Here is an 18,407-nt window from a genome sequence, read left to right as displayed (position 1 = left end):
CGTCACTTTCAATCCCTTATTTGCATATGTGGACCTGAGTGAAAACTATCTACAGTATCCCCCTGCTGGCCCAGGGTGAGAACTTCAGTACATAACAGTTTCTGCTCCTTTGGTATCTCTGCACCGAAAATCCCTAGTAAAAAAGCTTCTGGTTTTTCCACAAACGTTATTTTAAACATTTTTTTTCAACTCGTTATAAATCATTTCCCAGAATGCTTTTGTTATTTCGCACCTCCACCACATGGGGTAGAAAGTGCCTTCCTTTTCCTTACACTTCCAAAATACATTCAAAGCAGGATTTATGATTGGTGGCAGAACATCTATCTTGCATGAAGAAGGTCTTGGGTTCAAATCACGGCATCTCACTGGCTACCGCCAGTGGCGAGCAGTGCATTATTTTTTGTAGGGGAACAGTTAGGGCCAGAGGCAGCAGCTTGCCAGGGCGATATGGGGCTGGGGTGGCATTGCCACATGCGCAGAAGCATCGCCCCTCCCTCCCTAAGCCAGGCAGAAGCTTCTTAGGCTTTGGGATCTCTGACAAGATGTTGGAGCCCTGCTGCTGCCTCCCCAAAGCGGGGTGGACTTTGGGCAGGTGGCGGGAGGGCCCTTGGACCCTGTCAGAACATTGTACCTCCCATAATAATAATAATAAAATAAAAATAAAATGTTATTCATATTCCGCCCTCCCCAGCCGAAGCCGGGCTCAGAGCGGCTAACAACATAAAAGTAACACAGCATTCTAAAATCAATTCAGAATCAAATTAGTGGCAACCATTGGGCTAGAGTTCTATGAGAATTACCGAAGGAGGGGGTCAGGCTGTGCCTTGGCCAAAGGCCTGGTGGAACAGCTCTGTCTTGCAGGCCCTGTGGAAAGATGTCAAGTCCCGCAGGGCCCTAGTCTCTTGTGACAGAGCGTTCCACCAGATCGGGGCCACAGCTGAAAAAGCCCTGGCTCTAGTTGAGGCCAGCCTAACCTCCCTGTGGCCCGGGACCTCCAAGATGTTTTTATTTGAAGTCTGTAAGGTCCTCCGTGGGACATACCAGGAGAGGCGGTCCCGTAGGTACAAGGGTCCTAGGCTGTATAGCCGGGCAGAAGCTTTCTGGGCTTTGGGGAAGGAACTGCCAGGCCCCGAGTCCATGGACTTGACGCCACTGGCTGCTGCCAGCCTGTGTTGACAGTACTAAGCTCGTTGGACCCAGAGGTCTGGCTCAGTTCAAGGCAGCCCCAGTGTGCTCATTGCTCGTCAAAGTTGGGGTGTCGAAGATACACTGCAGTGAATGAACATTGCAGTTTGAGGAGGAGGAGGAGGAGGAGGAGGAGGAGGAGGAGGAGGAGGAGAAGAAGAAGAAGAAGAAGAAGAAGAAGAAGAAGAAGAAGAAGAAGAAGAAGAAGATCATCTATGGGCTATTTTTAAAATGAAACTGCATTTTAAATTGCATTTTAACCTGCATTTTAAATTAGTTTTTCCCTATTATGTTTTTACTGTAATTTTATTGGTGTTAGCCGCCCTGAGCCCAACTCTGGCTGGGGAGGGCGGGGTATAAATATTTTTTTAAAATTATTATTATTATTATTATTATTATTATTATTATTATTATTATTATTATTAAGTTGTTCACAAAGCTGGGCAAAGAAGAAGGAAGTTGATGCTCAGAGACAGACTGCTCAATTGGGCATCACTCTTGTGGAGCAATGCAAAAAAAAAAAAATTGCTCGTGGTAACATGAAATCACAGTGAAAGCTGAGCTGAAACAGCTGCAGGGATTTTCCAGACAGGAAGTTGCCACACACACACACACACACACACACACACACACACACACACAAAGGGTGGGGGTGGGGTGGAGAGACTTTTCAGCAATGTTTAGAGGAGGGGCAAGCTGAGCCTTAATGGCCTGTTGGTCTGGGGGATCTGGTCTGCTCATTAATGTTCCGCACCACCTCTGGATTTCAGGAACTCGAGAGAGGAAGGCACACTCACGCACACAGGTTCGCAGCCTGCCCTTTATTTATTGCTTTAGTAATTTAGAAAACGTGGACTCCACCCTCTCAGCACCGCTGGGCGGCTTAGATTGTTTAAAACCAGTATATCACAAAAGCATACGGAACAAATCGTCAGCTGTGGTAACTTAAAAACCAGGTAAAATATCGGAACCAGCTGTTTAAAAAACAGCAACACCCTAAAACGACAAATTAAAAGCTTGTCTGGATTTTAAGTTGTGTTAATAGTTTCCAAGTTACGAATAATTGTTCCATTTTATTCACGGCAGAGACCTGGAACAATTCCGAACTTTGGATTTAAAGCACTGTTAAGACCAGTAGGGACGCGGGCGGCGCTGTGGGTTAAACCACAGAGCCTAGGACTTGCCGATCAGAAGGTCGGCGGTTCGAATCCCCGCGACGGGGTGAGCTCCCGTTGCTCGGTCCCTGCTCCTGCCAAACTAGCAGTTTGAAAGCACGTCAAAGTGCAAGTAGATAAATAGGTACCACTCCGGCGGGAAGGTAAACGGCGTTTCCGTGCGCTGCTCTGGTTTGCCAGAAGCGGCTTAGTCATGCTGGCCACATGACCTGGAAGCTGTACGCCGGTTCCCTTGGCCAGTAAAGCAAGATGAGCGCCGCAACCCCAGAGTCGGCCACAACTGGACCTAATGGTCAGGGGTCCCTTTACCTTTTTAAGACCAGTTTAATGCTCATGGCTGCCCACCCCCAAGGGATCCTAGGAGCTGTACTTTGTTCAGGGTGCTGAGAGTTATTAAGAGACGTTGATTCCTCATCCAGAGCGGGGCCGGCCCACCCGTGAGGCAAGGTGAGGCGACTGCCTCAGGCGGCAAAATCCACGGGGCAGCAGATAATGATGTTGATCATTCTTTTCCCCTTGTCTGCGACGTAGGTCTTCCCTCACCCTTTCTTCCCTGACGGGGAAGGGAGATGCCGTTTTGGGGTCTGCTTCGGGTGGCAAAATGTCATGGGCTGGCCCTGGCCTGGAGTTACGATTCTCCGGGTGAACAGTCAATCTCTCTTCATAGGGAAGTTGAGCAACACTGGCTATCTATGCATAAAAGGTAAAGGGACCCCTGACCATTGGGTCCAGTCGTGACCGACTCTGGGGTTGCGGTGCTCATCTTGCTTTACTGGCCGAGAGAGCCGGCGTTTGTCCGCAGACAGCTTCCGGGTCATGTGGCGAACCAGAGCAGTGCATGGAAATGTCGTTTACCTTCCCGCCGGAGCGGTACCTATTTATCTACTTGCACTTTGATGTGCTTTCAAACTGCTAGGTTGGCAGGAGCTGGGACCGAGCAACAGGAACTCACCCCGCCGCAGGGATTCGAACCACCGACCTTCTGATCGGCAAGCTCTAGGCTCAGTGGTTTAACCCACAGGGCCCCCCACGTCCCTTTCTATCTATGCATGCCCTCCTCTCATATCAGAGTCAGTAGGCATTGCAGTAGTCCAAGCGGGAGATAACTAGAGCATGCACCACTCTGGCAAAACGGTCTGCGGTCAGGTAGGGTCTCATCCTGCGTACCAGATGGAGCTGGTAGACAGCTGCCCTGGACACAGAATTGACCTGCGCCTCCATGGACAGCTGTGAGTCCAGAATGACTCCCAGGCTGCGCACCTGGTCCTTCAGGGGCACAGTTACCCCATTCAGGACCAGGGAATCCTCCACACCTGCCCGCCTCCTGTCCCCCCAAAACAGTACTTCTGTCTTGTCAGGATTCAACCTCAATCCGTTAGCCGCCATCCATCCTCCAACCGCCTCCAGACACTCACACAGGACCTTCACCACCTTCACTGGTTCTGATTTGAAAGAGAGGTAGAGCTGGGTATCATCCGCATACTGATGAACACCCAGCCCAAACCCCCTGATGATCTCTCCCAGCGGCTGCATGTAGATGTTAAAAAGGATGGGAGAGAGGACAGAGCCTTGAGGCACCCCACAAGTGAGAGCCCAGGGGTCTGAACATTCATCCCCCACCACCACTTTCTGAAGATGGCCCAGGAGGAAGGAGCGGAACCACTGTATGACAGTACCCCCAGCTCCCAGCCCCTCAAGACGGTCCAGAAGGATGTTATGGTTGATGGTGTCAAAAGCCTCTGAGAGATCCAGCAGAACTAGGAAACAGCTCTCATCTTTGTCCCTAGCCCACCGAAGATCATCACCCACCGCGACCAAGGCAGTTTCAGTCCCATGATGAGGCCTGAATCCCGACTGGAAGGGATCCAAAATTCAGGGAAGATGGAAGAAAGGAATTCTTTGTGCAGCGCTGTTCATCTATGGAACTGTGTTCTGCAGGAGCCTATGATGGCCACCAACTTGGATGAATTTAAAAGAGTTTGACCCTGCGGTCAAAATTTGGAATGCCATTTTCCCGGACACCGTCTTCCTGTTCTTTCTCATGAGAGCACGCCGGCCGTTTGGGTTTGCCGTGATCTCCGTGGTTTCCTTCCTTCCCCCCCAACAACCCCCCCGACACATTTTCCAGGCACAGTGCCTCAAAGCAAGACCTCTGCCACAAAAGAGCACTTTTCCAGAGGGGAAACCGTGCTGCGAAATCTTGCGAGATGCTGGCAACCAAAATGGCGGCCGTTCTCTTGCGATAAAAAACGGGACGTCCTTTTTTGGGGGGGACACATTTGTGGGGTGCACTTGCCGGTTTCCCACAGACCTGCCTGTTTCGGGGAACTTGCTTAATTGTTTCCACGTTGTTCACCTTGCCCCATAGATTGGCCTCTTCCTGCAGGCAGGCTCCAAGCCCCCCTCCCCAATTTCCCCTTAACCAGTTTCATCTGTGAACTGAACTCTTTGTTTAGCTTGGACGCTGTCGGGTAAGAGAGCCAAGCCCCAGAGAGGTGCGGCTCGACATTTTTCCCTTGCCGTAACCAAGCCCCTTTGCTAGGCCTTACAGTAAAGGAGCTGTTTGCGTGCCAAACATATATATTTTTTATCTTCCTGCAGGGGCGGAGAGCTTTTAAGTCTCCTGGATGGGGCCCCACGTCATGTGTTAGCGTTTAAGGAAATCAGGAGCTATGAGCAGGCTGCAGCACTCTCCCTCAGCTCTCACCCTCAAACAGCTTGTGTTTAAAGCTTGCTTTTTAAAACTTTTATTGATACAGCAAGAAAAGAAAAAAGAGAAAACACTAATACCAAATTACACTCAAGAATAACAATAGATACTGAATTTTCTTAACGAACAATAAGACATAAATTGGTCTTAACACTAAAGTCTAGTCCATATTTCTGTGTCCAGTTCTGGGCACCACAATTCAAGAAGGACACTGACAAACTGGAATGTGTCCAGAGGAGGGCAACCAAAATGGTCAAAGGCCTGGAAACGATGCCTTATGAGGAACGGCTAAGGGAGCTGGGCATGTTTAGCCTGGAGAAGAGGAGGTTAAGGGGTGATATGATAGCCATGTTCAAATATATAAAAGGATGTCACATAGAGGAGGGAGAAAGGTTGTTTTCTGCTGCTCCAGAGAAGCGGACACGGAGCAATGGATCCAAACTACAAGAAAGAAGATTCCACCTAAACATTAGGAAGAACTTCCTGACAGTAAGAGCTGTTTGACAGTGGAATTTGCTGCCAAGGAGTGTGGTGGAGTCTCCTACTTTGGAGGTCTTTAAGCAGAGGCTTGACAACCATATGTCAGGAGTGCTCTGATGGTGTTTCCTGCTTGGCAGGGGGTTGGACTCGATGGCCCTTGTGGTCTCTTCCAACTCTATGATTCTATGATTCTATGATATTTCGATTTTATATAACTTATTGCCAATACACACTTTTATCACTATTAAACTTTTTCTTAATATATCTTAATTCTTATATCTGCCTTGCAACTATTACTGAAGTTCCTCGAATGCTGCAACCGAGTTTAAACTGCTATATTTATATTTCAAATATTCTTTGAAAACCTCCCATTTTGAAACAAATTCCTGTTTTGATTTATTCTTTATCTTTTCCTGATAGACCATTTAATTCTGCATATTCTGTCAGCTTTTGGATCCAATCTTTTATAGAGGGAATTTCATTACTCTTCCATTTTGCCGCGATAAGAACTCTTGCTGCCGCCATAGCGTATAAAAGATACCCTTCTTCTTTTGCGGAATATCCAGATCTGTAATTCCTAGGAGGTAGGCCTCTGGTTTTTTATTTAAAAAGATCTTTAACATTTTTTGCAGTTCTGAATGACTGCTCTCCCAGAATACCTGTATTTTCTTACTGGCTCGGGTGGAAGCGTAGAAGTGCAAGGTCTAGGGTTCAAAGGAAAGGGACCTTGCGTCGAGAGACACAACTGCGCACACACACAAAAACACACACACCCGGCCACAGGTATATTTTTCTAGATATAATTTTTATTAAATTTTACGTTTTGCAATTTAAAATACTCATTTTAACAAACATCCTTTAAATACCAGTGACTTCCCTTCTTCTCTTTCCACGGTTCATTTTGCATATCACATATCCCTGCATATTTTACAAAAACTAAACCATTCCGTACAGTCATACCTCGGGTTACAGCCGCTTCAGGTTGTGTTTTTTTGGGTTACGGACCGCCAAAACCCAGAAGTACCAGAACGGGTTACTTCCGGGTTTCGGCGGTCACGTATGCGCAGAAGCGCTAAATCGCACTTTGCGCATGTGCAGAAGCGCCGAGTCGCAACCCGCGCATGCGCAGACGCGGGTTGCAAACACTGCAGGTTGTGAACGTGCATTCCGCATGGATCATGTTCACAACCCGAGCGCCCACTGTATTCCATTATTGCATTCGTCAAAACTTATTTACATTGTTGAATTTATCTCAGTGCTGCCAACTTTTTCAGGTGTGCACAATTTCCCCCCATATATTCAATAAATGTTTTCCAATCTTCTCTAAAACCATGTTCATGTTCTCTTATTCTATATGTCAAGTCTGCAAGCTGTGCATATTCTGTCAGCTTAAGTTGCCATTCTTCTTTGGTTGAGATCTCATTCATTTTCCATTTTGGGGCTAACAAAACACGGGCCGCAATAGTGGCATACATAAATAACCTTTTTTAACACCTGGGAATTTCCGTCTGAATTATCTCCAACAAAAAGGACTTTTTAAAAAAAACAAGTACTTTTAAACATTTTTTTTCAATTCATTATGGATTATTTCCCAATACTCTTTTACCCTTTTACAGGTCCACCACATATGAAAGAATGTTCCCATTTCTTGTAACTTGAAACCATGGTTTCGGTTCCTACCTTTCGGAGCAGGAGAAAACAAGCTTGCTCCATCCTCTGTGTGACAGCCCTTGAGATATTTGAAGATGGCTTTCATCTCTCCTCTCAGTCTCATCTTTTCCAGGCTAATCATGCCCAGCTCCTTCAACCATTCCTCATCAGGCTTGGTTTCCAAACCCTTGATCATCTTTGTCACCCTCCTCTGCAACCGTTCCAGCTTGTCAACATCCTTCTTAAATTGTGGCATCTAGAACTGAACACAGGACACCAGGTGTGGTCTAACCAAGGCAGAACAGAGGGGTACATGAGCCCACAAATGGTCTCTGAAAGACCTAAAATGTTCCCTGGGTTTGCATACAAATAATGTGCTTGACAGCTTTACCATCACTGCCATAGTGCTTTAGAAACATAGTGAATTCTGTAGATTTGCCTAAATGTTGTTATTGTTTAGTCGTTTAGTCGTGTCCGACTCTTCGTGACCCCATGGACCAGAGCACACCAGGCCCTCCTGACTTCCACTGCCTCCCGCAGTTTGGTCAAACTCATGTTCGTAGCTTCGAGAACACTGTCCAACCATCTCGTCCCCTTCTCCTTGTGCCCTCCATCTTTCCCAACATCAGGGTCTTTTCCAGGGAGTCTTCTCTTCTCATGAGGTGGCCAAAGTCTTGGAGCCTCAGCTTCAGGATCTGTCCTTCCAGTGAGCACTCAGGGCTGATTTCCTTCAGAATGGAGAGGTTGGATCTTCTTGCAGTCCATGGGACTCTCAAGAGTCTCCTCCAGCACCAGAATTCAAAAGCATCCATTCTTCGGCGATCATCCTTCTTTATGGTCCAGCTCTCACTTCCATACATCTCTACTGGGCAGGGCACCCAAGATTTGCCTAAATGCAAATTCATAAATAACCTTTTTTGACACCTGGGAATTTGAGTCTGAGTTATCCCCAACAAAACCTGCCGCAGAGTATTTCCACCACCACGATCCCAACAGGACATGGCACACAAGTCCTCAGGAAACCCCTTACTTCAAAGTTACTGGCAGGGAAAATGGGAACATTCTGGGATCAAATCAGAAGGTGGGACTGTTTTCATTATTCTGAACTTTGTCCTTGGAAAATCAGGACACTTGGAAGGTATTTTACCCTCAAAGCACCTTTGAAGCATTTTCATTACCCATAAAGGGTTTTGCTCATTTTGTTAGCTCAGGGTTTCTGGGCATTGTAACTCTGTGAGCGGTGGAGTTGTCCAGAGTTTTCTGGACATTTCCAGGATTCGGCTGTCGGAATGTGTCCAGGTGGAAATCACTTCAGTGTGCGGACTTACGGCGACCCGTGTTGAAAGTGCAGATTTTGGCGAGTTTCCTTAAAAAGAGCTCAAAAAAAAAGAAAGCTCAACAACTCTGGGCAAAACTGAAAAAGCTCAACAACTTTGCCAAAAATATGGCAACCCTAGGGGCAACAACCAATTCTCGTGCATCCAATTGATGTGCAACTGCGCGCGCACGTGCGTTGTGCCGAATCCGGGACATAAAAAATGTCAAAAACCATCCTAAAACATCACAGAAAGGGTGAAAAATCATGAAAACAGTGCCTTGCACTGAACATTGAGGCCTGTGGTGTTTGAGCGAAGAAATTTGGAGCGAGCGATTGTGGTGGAGTTTGGCTCATGGCAAATGCTGCTGGTTTTTAAAAGGGTTTTCCAAGTGTTTTAGATGGTGTTTGCTGGCTTCTCCAGTGGTGTTTTAAAGGCGTGTGATTTCTCGTAAATGTGCAGTGCCCCCGGACGTAACCCCCACATAAATGGGGAGTTGCTTGTACCCAGAATTCTTTGAGAGAAGCAACATTCTTTGAATGCGCTTTGGAGGTATAGAGTGCCAATGTCCCCATAAAGGTAAAGAGACCCCTGACCATTAGGTCCAGTTGCGGACGACTCTGGGGTTGCAGCGCTCATCTCGCTTTATTGGCCGAGGGAGCCAGTGTACAGCTTCCAGGTCATGTGGCCAGCATGACTAAGCCGCTTCTGGTGAACCAGAGCAGCGCACGGAAACGCTGTTTACCTTCCCGCCGGAGTGGTACCTATTTATCTACTTGCACTTTGACGTGCTTTCGAACTGCTAGGTTGGCAGGAGCAGGGACCGAGCAATGGGAGCTCACCCCGTCGCGGGGATTCGAACCGCCGACCTTCTGATCGGCAAGTCCTAGGCTCTGTGGTTTAACCCACAGCGCCACCCGCGTCCCAATGTCCCCATATCTCCCGGCAATGTCCCCATATCTCCCTGCAAATGAATCAGGACAAAGTTTGAATGACAGGCCACCTGGGAACACCCTGGGTTGCAAACGATGCTTTTTCCAAAATGGTTTTTGTTTCTTGGGAAGAAGGGGGAAAGGCGTGAGCTTTCAGCACTTAAAACTGAAGGCTTTCCCATAGCTTCTTCCTCTAGAATGCAGATGTGCAGCCTCTGCCTTATCTGTCTGCATCAAGCCATAATACAGAAAGTCTCCAGCTGATGGAGCCATCTCAGCAGTTTCCTAGCCTCAGGCTGAACGCTCTCTGTCAAACAGGTTTCGCCACATGTGTATTTCATGGAGCAGAGAGGCCACAGAGGTTGCGCTGGCAGTCTTGTAAGGAGGCATCTTGTAAGCAGAGACAAGTGAGGTGTGTTGTTGTTGTTGTTTTAAAAAAAGAAATCTGAGGAATATGGAGGAAAGTGAGAAACCTCCAGATCATAAGGCCCTGTGGAACTCCCTCCCACCAGATGTCAAGGGAATAAACAATGACAATGGACGCTGCGGGTTGCGAACGTGATCAGTGCAGGAGGCACGTTCGCAACCCGCAGCGTTTGCAACCCACAGCGCCGTGTCTGCGCATGTGCAGATTGTGATTCAGTGCTTCTGCGCATGCGCAAAGTACGATTTAGCACTTCCGTGCATGCGCATTCCAGTACCTCTGGGTTTCGGCGGGTCTGTAACCCAAAAAAACGCAACCTGAAGTGTCTGTAACCCAAGGTATGACTGTACCTGACTTTTAGAAGACACCTGAAGGCAGCCCTGTTTAGGGAGGTTTTTAATGTTTGATGTTTTGTTGTGTTTTTAATATTTTGTTGGGAGCCGCCCAGAGTGGCTGGGGAAACCTGGCCAGATGGGCGGGGTATAAGTCACAAATTATTATTATTATTATTATTATTATTATTATTATTATTATACCGTAAGGAAGCCTGTTGTGTACAAATGTAGGCTTGCCGTGGACAAATTTTGCAATATTTGGAAATAATTGTTATAAACACTGCATTAGGTTAAGTTAAGGTTAGGTTAAGGATACGTACAATACAGTGGTACCTCGGGTTACAGATGCTTCAGGTTACAGAAGCTTCAGGTTACAGACTCCACTAACCCGGAAGTAGTATCTCGGGTTAAGAACTTTGCTTCGGGATGAGAACAGAAATCGCGCGGGGGCAGCAGGAGGCCCCATTAGCTAAAGTGGTACCTCAGGTTAAGAACAGTTTCCGGTTAAGAACGGATCTCTGGAACGAATTAAGTTCTTAACCTGAGGTACCACTGTAACAACCTTGTTAGTTTATAAGTTTTTCTTTCTGTTGTCCTTTTTTACACAGGTGTATCTTAACTATTAGGGATGTGAGTGGCACTGTGGGTTTAACCACAGAGCCTAGGACCTGCTGATCAGATGGCTGGCGGTTTGAATCCCCGCGACGGGGTGAGGTCCCGTTGCTCAGTCCCTGCTCCTGCCAACCTAGCAGTTCAAAAGCACGTCAAAGTGCATGTAGGTACCTCTCCGGTGGGAAGGTAAACAGCATTTCCATGCGCTGCTCTGGTTCACCAGAAGCGGCTTAGTCATGCTGGCCACATGACCCGGAAGCTCTATGCCGGCTCCCTCGGCCAACAAAACGAGATGAGCGCCGCAACCCCAGAGTCGTCCGCGACTGGACTCAACGGTCAGGGGTCCCTTTACCTTTTTATCTTAACTATTGTGATCCTTTTCATGTCTTGTTTTACCTTGTGCACTCATAATTTTATACTTGGTATTTATTTATTTATTTATTTATTTATTTATTTATTTGGTTATTTATTTATATATTTATTTTCCAATAAAGAGTGTGTGTGTGTGTGTGTGTGTGTGTGTGTGTGTGTGTGTCTGTGTGTGTGTGTGTCTGTTGGATAAGACCAGTAGCCCTTCTAGACTAGCATCCCTTTCTCACGGTCGCCAACCAGAAGCCCACAAACACCTTTCCGCTCTGTGCACTCTGTGGCAAGGAGTTCCACAGGACATTCCCCCGCCCAGCCCTCACCGAATGAAGAATCATGTGCCTTTCCTGAATCCGTTAGGTAAGGAGAGTTGCTCGCCTTTGTTCCTCGAGTCTGAAACTAGGAGGCAGCTAATATTTCGGCCGCCAGGAGGCAGACAAGTATCGGCTTAGCAAGAGCGGCTCCAAGCAGCTCTCCCACCCAATCCGTCCAAATTCTCGTCTCCAGCTGTCACTGAGTTACCCAAACCTCAAACCTGTGTCCCGACTTGCGTGCTCAATTGCTTTTCCTTTTTCCCTGGGGCACAGGTTGCTTCCTCCCAAATCCAGATCAAAGCTGGAGGTGCACACCACACTTCCACTCAGATAAGTAAGTCTATAGGGGGGCCGGGGGGGCCTGTTTCCCACCAGATGTTCAGACTCCAAATCCCTTCAGCCCCTTCTTCGTTGGCCAGTGGCCAGGGATGGTCGGAGGTGTCGTACCGATAGGCAGTGGTGGTGTAGTGGTTAGAGTTGGATAGACAGTTCCACTGTTTAGCCATAATCTCTTTTCCTGTGAAATGCTGGTGAATTGTCCAATGAGGACTTTTAAAAAGTAAAAAAATAGTTTGCAAACCAGCGCAAAAAAAAAAGTTAAAAGAGTGGGGAAATGAGAAAGGGAGGAAAAACCGTAAGGGATTGACTTGCCCATCCTTCCTTGCGAGGTTGTCTAGAAAACAACCAGCACGGCGCCTTTCCCACCTTCCTTGTGCTCGGACCCCCTCTCTGCTGCAACTCACCAGGTTCCTCTGGGTGAGTCAGGCGTCAATCACCACCCTCGCCTTGCCTCTCCCCCTGGCGTCGAGCCAGGGAGCTAATCTCATGTGGAACAAGGAGTTGCCCTGGCGGGGTTGCCAAGATAAAACCACAACCTAGGAGTGTTTTGTTCAGGAGGGGCCTTCCAGGTTTTTAGTGCACACTCACCTCTTCAAGAAGGAAACATGGGGTTTATTTTTCCGCTCAGGAAGAGTCGGGGAAGCAGCTCTCTCCTTGTGCCAGAGACCTGCAGTCTTGTGGGCCTGGCTTTATATTCATTTGTTGCATTTACACAACTCGTGGTGGGGAACTGTTATGTACTGAGTTGAATAGGATCCAAAATGCAGCAGTCTGATTGGTCCTAGAACAATAGGATCCAAAATGCAGCAGTCTGATTGGTCCTAGAACAATAGGATCCAAAATGCAGCAGTCTGATTGGTCCTACAACAATAGGATTCAGAATGCAGCAGTCTGATTGGTCCTAGAACAATAGGATCCAAAATGCAGCAGTCTGATTGGACCTAGGACAATAGGATTCAGAATGAAGCAGTCTGATTGGTCCTAGAACAATAGGATCCAAAATGCTGCAGTTTGACTGGTCCTAGAACAATAGGGTCCAGAATGCAGCAGTCTGATTGGTTCACAGGAGCCACCCAATGCAGCTCCAGATGGAAGTGAATCCACAACCTGATTGGCCTACAGGAGAATTCTGGAATTAGCCAATCACGTGGGGCCCATTGTGTAAATAATGTATATAAAGCAAATACTTTGGGGAAACCTTCATTCCTCCTCACCACTATGAGCTGAATAAAGAGCATGAAATCCACTCTCGACTCTGAGTATATTTCAGGAACCTTGGGCCCAGAGGTCAAATGTGGCCCTCGAGGCCTGCTTATGTGGCCCTTTGATTTATTTGCAGCCCACAGCCCTCAAACCGGCCTCTCTTTGCACCCACTGGCTGTAGCATAGCTGCTTTGGGCTTCTGCTATGCATTAAAAAGCAAACTCGCACCATGTTGTCGCTGTACTTATTTGTTTCCCACCTAAATGGCTCAGCAGTAAACCCTACACAAATCTGGAGCGGAGTCCCCAAGACGGTTGGATGGCGCCTTGTATTTCCAACTGCTGCAGCCAAGCTGGCGCCAAACATCTGCTTTCTTTTTGCCCATGAGGCCGGGAAGAGATGGGGGTCTCGTCATCTGGGCAGCCCAGGACCTCCAGACACGCTGCCGGTGGGAGGGGTGGGGTGGGTGTGTCACTTGGGTGCTGCTAGGGCAGCAAAAACAACGTGGGAGGCAGCAGTTATGATTCTGCAGCCACAGCAGGCGCTGTGATTTTCCAGTGGTTTGACTTCAGGCCCTGGAGGCGCACTCTCTCTTGAGACAGACAGATGCCAATGAAACCTTTTTCCTGGACCAGGAATCAAGGCTGTTTGCAAATTGTCTGTCTGTCTGTCTGTCTGTCTGTCTGTCTGTCTGTCTCTGTCTCTGTCTCTGTCTCTGTCTCTGTCTCTGTCTCTGTCTCTGTCTCTGTCTCTGTCTCTGTCTCTCTCTCTCTCTCTCTCTCTCACACACACACACACACACAAAGCTTTGAACCTCTTTTACTATACATCATCATCATTTATGATTTGTACCCACCCATCTGACTGGGTTTCTCCAGCCACTCTAGGCGGCTTCCAACGAAGATTAAAAATACATTAATATACAGCCCAGTATATCCAAAGGAGCGTCTCCACCCCCATCGTTCAGCCCAGACACTGAGGTCCAACTCCGAGGGCCTTCTGGCGGTTCTCTCACTGCAAGAAGTAAGGTTGCAGGGAACCAGACAGAGGGCCTTCTCGGTAGCGGCGCCCGCCCTGTGGAATGCCCTCCCGTCAGATGTCAAGGAAATAAACAACTATCTGACATTTAGAAGACATCAGAAGGCAGCCCAGGGAGGTTTTTAATGTGTGACATTTTAATGTATTTTTAATCTTTGTTGGAAGCCGCCCAGGGTGGCTGGGGAGAGCCAGCCAGATGGATGGGGTACAAATAATAAATTATTATTAATATTATTATTAATATTATTATTATTATTATTGAAACACCCTGGCTTCTTCACCAGCCTGCCTCATTGCTGCCTCTTGACCCCCTTCTGCTTCTACTGCTGAGTCTGAACTGCTCTCTGCCACAGAATCTCCCGGCTCATTAAGCCCTGTAACCTCCTCAGCTTCCAACACCTCTTCCCAGTCATCTCCCTCTTCTCCATCTGACCACCCATTGTTGTCCCACCACCACTCCCCGGTCTCTGAGCCTTACTTTCTGAGGTTTCCCCAGTTGGTTCCTGCCACCATTATTCTGCGTCCAACCAGCCCATGATTGTTGTTGTTGTTGTTGCTTAATCGTTTATCGTGTCCGACTCTTCGTGACCCAATGGACCAGAGCACGCCAGGCACTCCTGTCTTCCACTGCCTCCCACAGTTTGGTCAAACTCATGCTGGCCTCTTCGAGAACACTGTCCAACCATCTCGTCCTCTGTCGTCCCCTTCTCCTTGTGCCCTCCATTTTTCCCAACATCAGGGTCTTTTCCAGGGAGTCTTCTCTTCTCATGAGGTGGCCAAAGTCTTGGAGCCTCAGCTTCAGGATCTGTCCTTCCAGTGAGCACTCAGGGCTGATTTCCTTAAGAATGGAGAGGTTTGATTTTCTTGCAGTCTATGCGACTCTCAAGAGTCTCCTCCAGCACCATAATTCAAAATCATCCATTCTTTGGCGATCAGCCTTCTTTGTGGTCCAGCTCTCAATTCCATACATCACTAGTGGGAAAACCATGGCTTGAACTAGACGGACCTTTGTTGGCAAGGTGATGCCTCTGCTTTTTAAGATGCTGTCTAGGTTTGTCATTGCTTTTCTCCCAAGAAGCAGGCATCTTTTAATTTCCTGGCTGCTGTCACCATCTGCAGTGATCATGGAGCCCAAGGAAGTAAAATCTCTCCCTGCCTCCATTTCTTCCCCTTCTATTTGCCAGGAGGTGATGGGACCAGTGGCCATGATCTTCGTTTTTTTGATGTTGAGCTTCAGACCATATTTTGTGCTCTCCTCTTTCATCCAGTGCCTGGCGTGCTCTGGTCCATGGGGTCACGAAGAGTCGGACCCGACTAAACGACTAAACAACAACAACTTTCACCCTCATTAAAAGGTTCTTTAATTCCTCCTCACTTTCTGCCATCAAGGTTGTGTCATCTGCATATCTGAGGTTGTTGATATTTCTTCCGGCAAAGACAGCCAGCCCATGATACCTTCTGCTGAGTCCAACCTCACGCAACCTTCTGCCATAATTGACAACCAACCATGCTTTGCAAATCCCTAGAAATCCTGGCTTTTTTTTTTTTAAAGTACACACGATTTAAGAACGAAACAGCCCCTATTATGGCCTTTCGCAACCCTCTTGTGAGCATTTGCAGCCGCCGCCACCAGCAATCTACTGTGGTGACAGAAAGAGAGATGTGGATCAGCTTCTCACAAGGAACAGGTTGTTTCTAAAGGGAAATCTTGGCTGGAGTTGGGGAATTTGAAAGCGATGACATCTATATGGTCCTTTCCCTCGGCTCTTGCGTTCTGTCAGGAGCAAAACAAGATGTCCACTGGTAATCCTTCCTTGGCCGGGTGGTGACAGGGAAAGAGGTAGAATTCCGAGTTCAGATTGGGAGAAGGAACCCTGGCTTCAGCAAGCTCGACTTCTAAATATTTAGAGTGGAGCTGGATTGTCTTGTTAACACAAAGGCACGCAAACTCAGACCTGCTATAAAAAGGTGGCAGATTTAGCGCTGGGAATCCCAAACTTCCGAGGGCGGTTTGGGTTTTATGTCCTGGTAGAGTGCCTTACATAACAGTTTGGCCGGAAAGAGAGAATGATCCTCCTTCAGGGCCAAGTGTGGTCTTAGGTCACCTCCAGACGGCCAGCGTTTTGCAGGGGGAATTCCAGCTCGAACCTGAAATTTCAGTTTCTGCAGTTAAAGTGCATAATATTATTATTACTTGAGTTTATATACCGCCCTACACCCGGAGGTCTCAGGGCGGTTCAGTGAAAAGATCACAACATGTATGTTGTTGTTGTTTAGTCGTTTAGTCGTGTCCGACTCTTCGTGACCCCCTGGACCAGAGCATGCCAGGCACTCCTGTCTTCCACTGCCTCCTGCAGTTTGGTAAAACTCATGCTGGTAGCTTCGAGAACACTGTCCAACCATCTCGTCCTCTGTCATCCCCTTCTCCTTGTGCCCTCCATCTTTCCCAACATCAGGGTCTTTTCCAGGGAGTCTTCTCTTCTCATGAGGTGGCCAAAGTCTTGGAGCCTCAGCTTCAGGATCTGTCCTTCCAGTGAGCACTCAGGGCTGATTTCCTTCAGAATGGAGAGGTTTGATCTTCTTCTAAGGCAAGCTTGCTTTTCCACAGTGAGCTGAGGTAGCAGGCAGCATCATGCAACAGGCCACTCCTCTGACCATCTGGCTTATCCTAGACTCTTTGGCTTCCTAAAAGCAGCGCATGGAGCTCAGGTTGTTTGGGAGAAAAAATCTATCCAGCCAGCTGAGCAGTCGATTCCACATGAACCTGGCTTCAGAGCCTCGTGATGTAATCCTTGCTTATGTCTGGAGACATTAGAGATGTTAAGGTTGGGGACGATCCAGTCTCCACCGTGCTGGTGTTTATAGAGGGATCCAGCTGCTTCCCAGGGGTTTCCAAGCACATCTGTCTCCCAGCTTTTCTCTCTTGGAAGCGGTACGAAGGAAAAGCAGCGCGCTGGCCGAAAGTCAAAGCCCCCAAGCTAAATTGAAGTACAAAGTTTATGCGAACGTACATGCATGCACACATATATGTGGGGGAAAGAGGGAGAGAGACTGAGTCCCTTTGTTCAGTGGGGTCAGACTGAGAATCTATTACTGCTACATTGAGCCTTTCATTGAGGAAATAATAATAATAATAATAATAATAATAATAATAATAATAATAATAATATTTTTATACCCCACCCCCCACCCTTCCCGGCCAGAGCCAGGCTCAGGGCGGCTAACAACAGTAAAATTACAGTAAAAACATAATGGGGGGGGGGACCAATTTAAAATACAGGTTAAAATGCAATTTAAAATGCAGCCTCATCAAAACCATAAGGGGAGGGAAACATAAGGGTCAGACTGAGTCCAAACCAAAGGCCAGGCGGAACAGCTCTGTCTTGCAGGACCTGTGGAAAGATGTCAAGTCCCGCAGGGCCCTGGTCTCTTGGGACAGAGCGTTCCACCAAGTCGGGGCCAGTACTGAAAAGGCCCTGGCCCTAGTTGTGACCAATCTAACTACCTTGTGACCTGGGACCTCCAAAATGTTGTCATTTGTGGAGCTTAAGGTCATCCGTGGGGCATACCAGGAGAGGTGGTCCCGTATTTATGTGGGTCCTAGGAAAGGGCTGTCGATGGCTACCAGCCACAAGGGCCACCCTCTGCTTCTTCATTTGGTGACAGCAATGCTTTTGAATAGCAGTCCCTAGAAACTACAGGAGGGGAGAGGACCCTTGTTGGAGCATGGAGGATGGATGGCAGCTAACAGATTGAGGTTGAATCCTGACAAGACAGAAGTACTGTTTTTGGTGGGACAGGGGGTGGGCAAGTGTGTGGAGGACTCCCTGGTCCTGAATGGGGTAACTGTGCCCCTGAAGGACCAGGTGCGCAGCCTGGGAGTCATATTGGACTCACAGTTGTCCATGGAGGCGCAGGTCAATTCTCTGTCCAGGGCAGCAGCTGTTTACCAGCTCCATCTGGTACGCAGGATGAGACCCTCCCTGCCCACGGACTGTCTTGCCAGAGTGGTGCATGCTCTGGTTATCTCCCACTTGGACTACTGCAACGCGCTCTACGTGGGGCTACCTTTGAAGGTGACCTGGAAACTACAACTAATCCAGAATGTGGCAGCTGGACTGGGAACTGGGAGCGGCCGCTGAGACCACATAACACCAGTCCTGAAAGACCTACATTGGCTCCCAGTACGTTTCTGAGCACAATTCAAATTGTTGGTACTGACCTTTAAAGCCCTAAACGGCCTCAGCCCAGTATACCTGAAGGAGCGTCTCCACCCCCATCGTTCTACCACGACACTGAGGTCCAACGCCGAGGGCCTTCTGGCAGTT

Source organism: Podarcis liolepis (genome assembly GCF_965112155.1).
Source record: "Podarcis liolepis genome assembly, chromosome: 10".
NCBI classification, from domain to species: Eukaryota; Metazoa; Chordata; class Lepidosauria; order Squamata; family Lacertidae; genus Podarcis; species Podarcis liolepis.
This window is presented reverse-complemented; position numbering follows the sequence as displayed.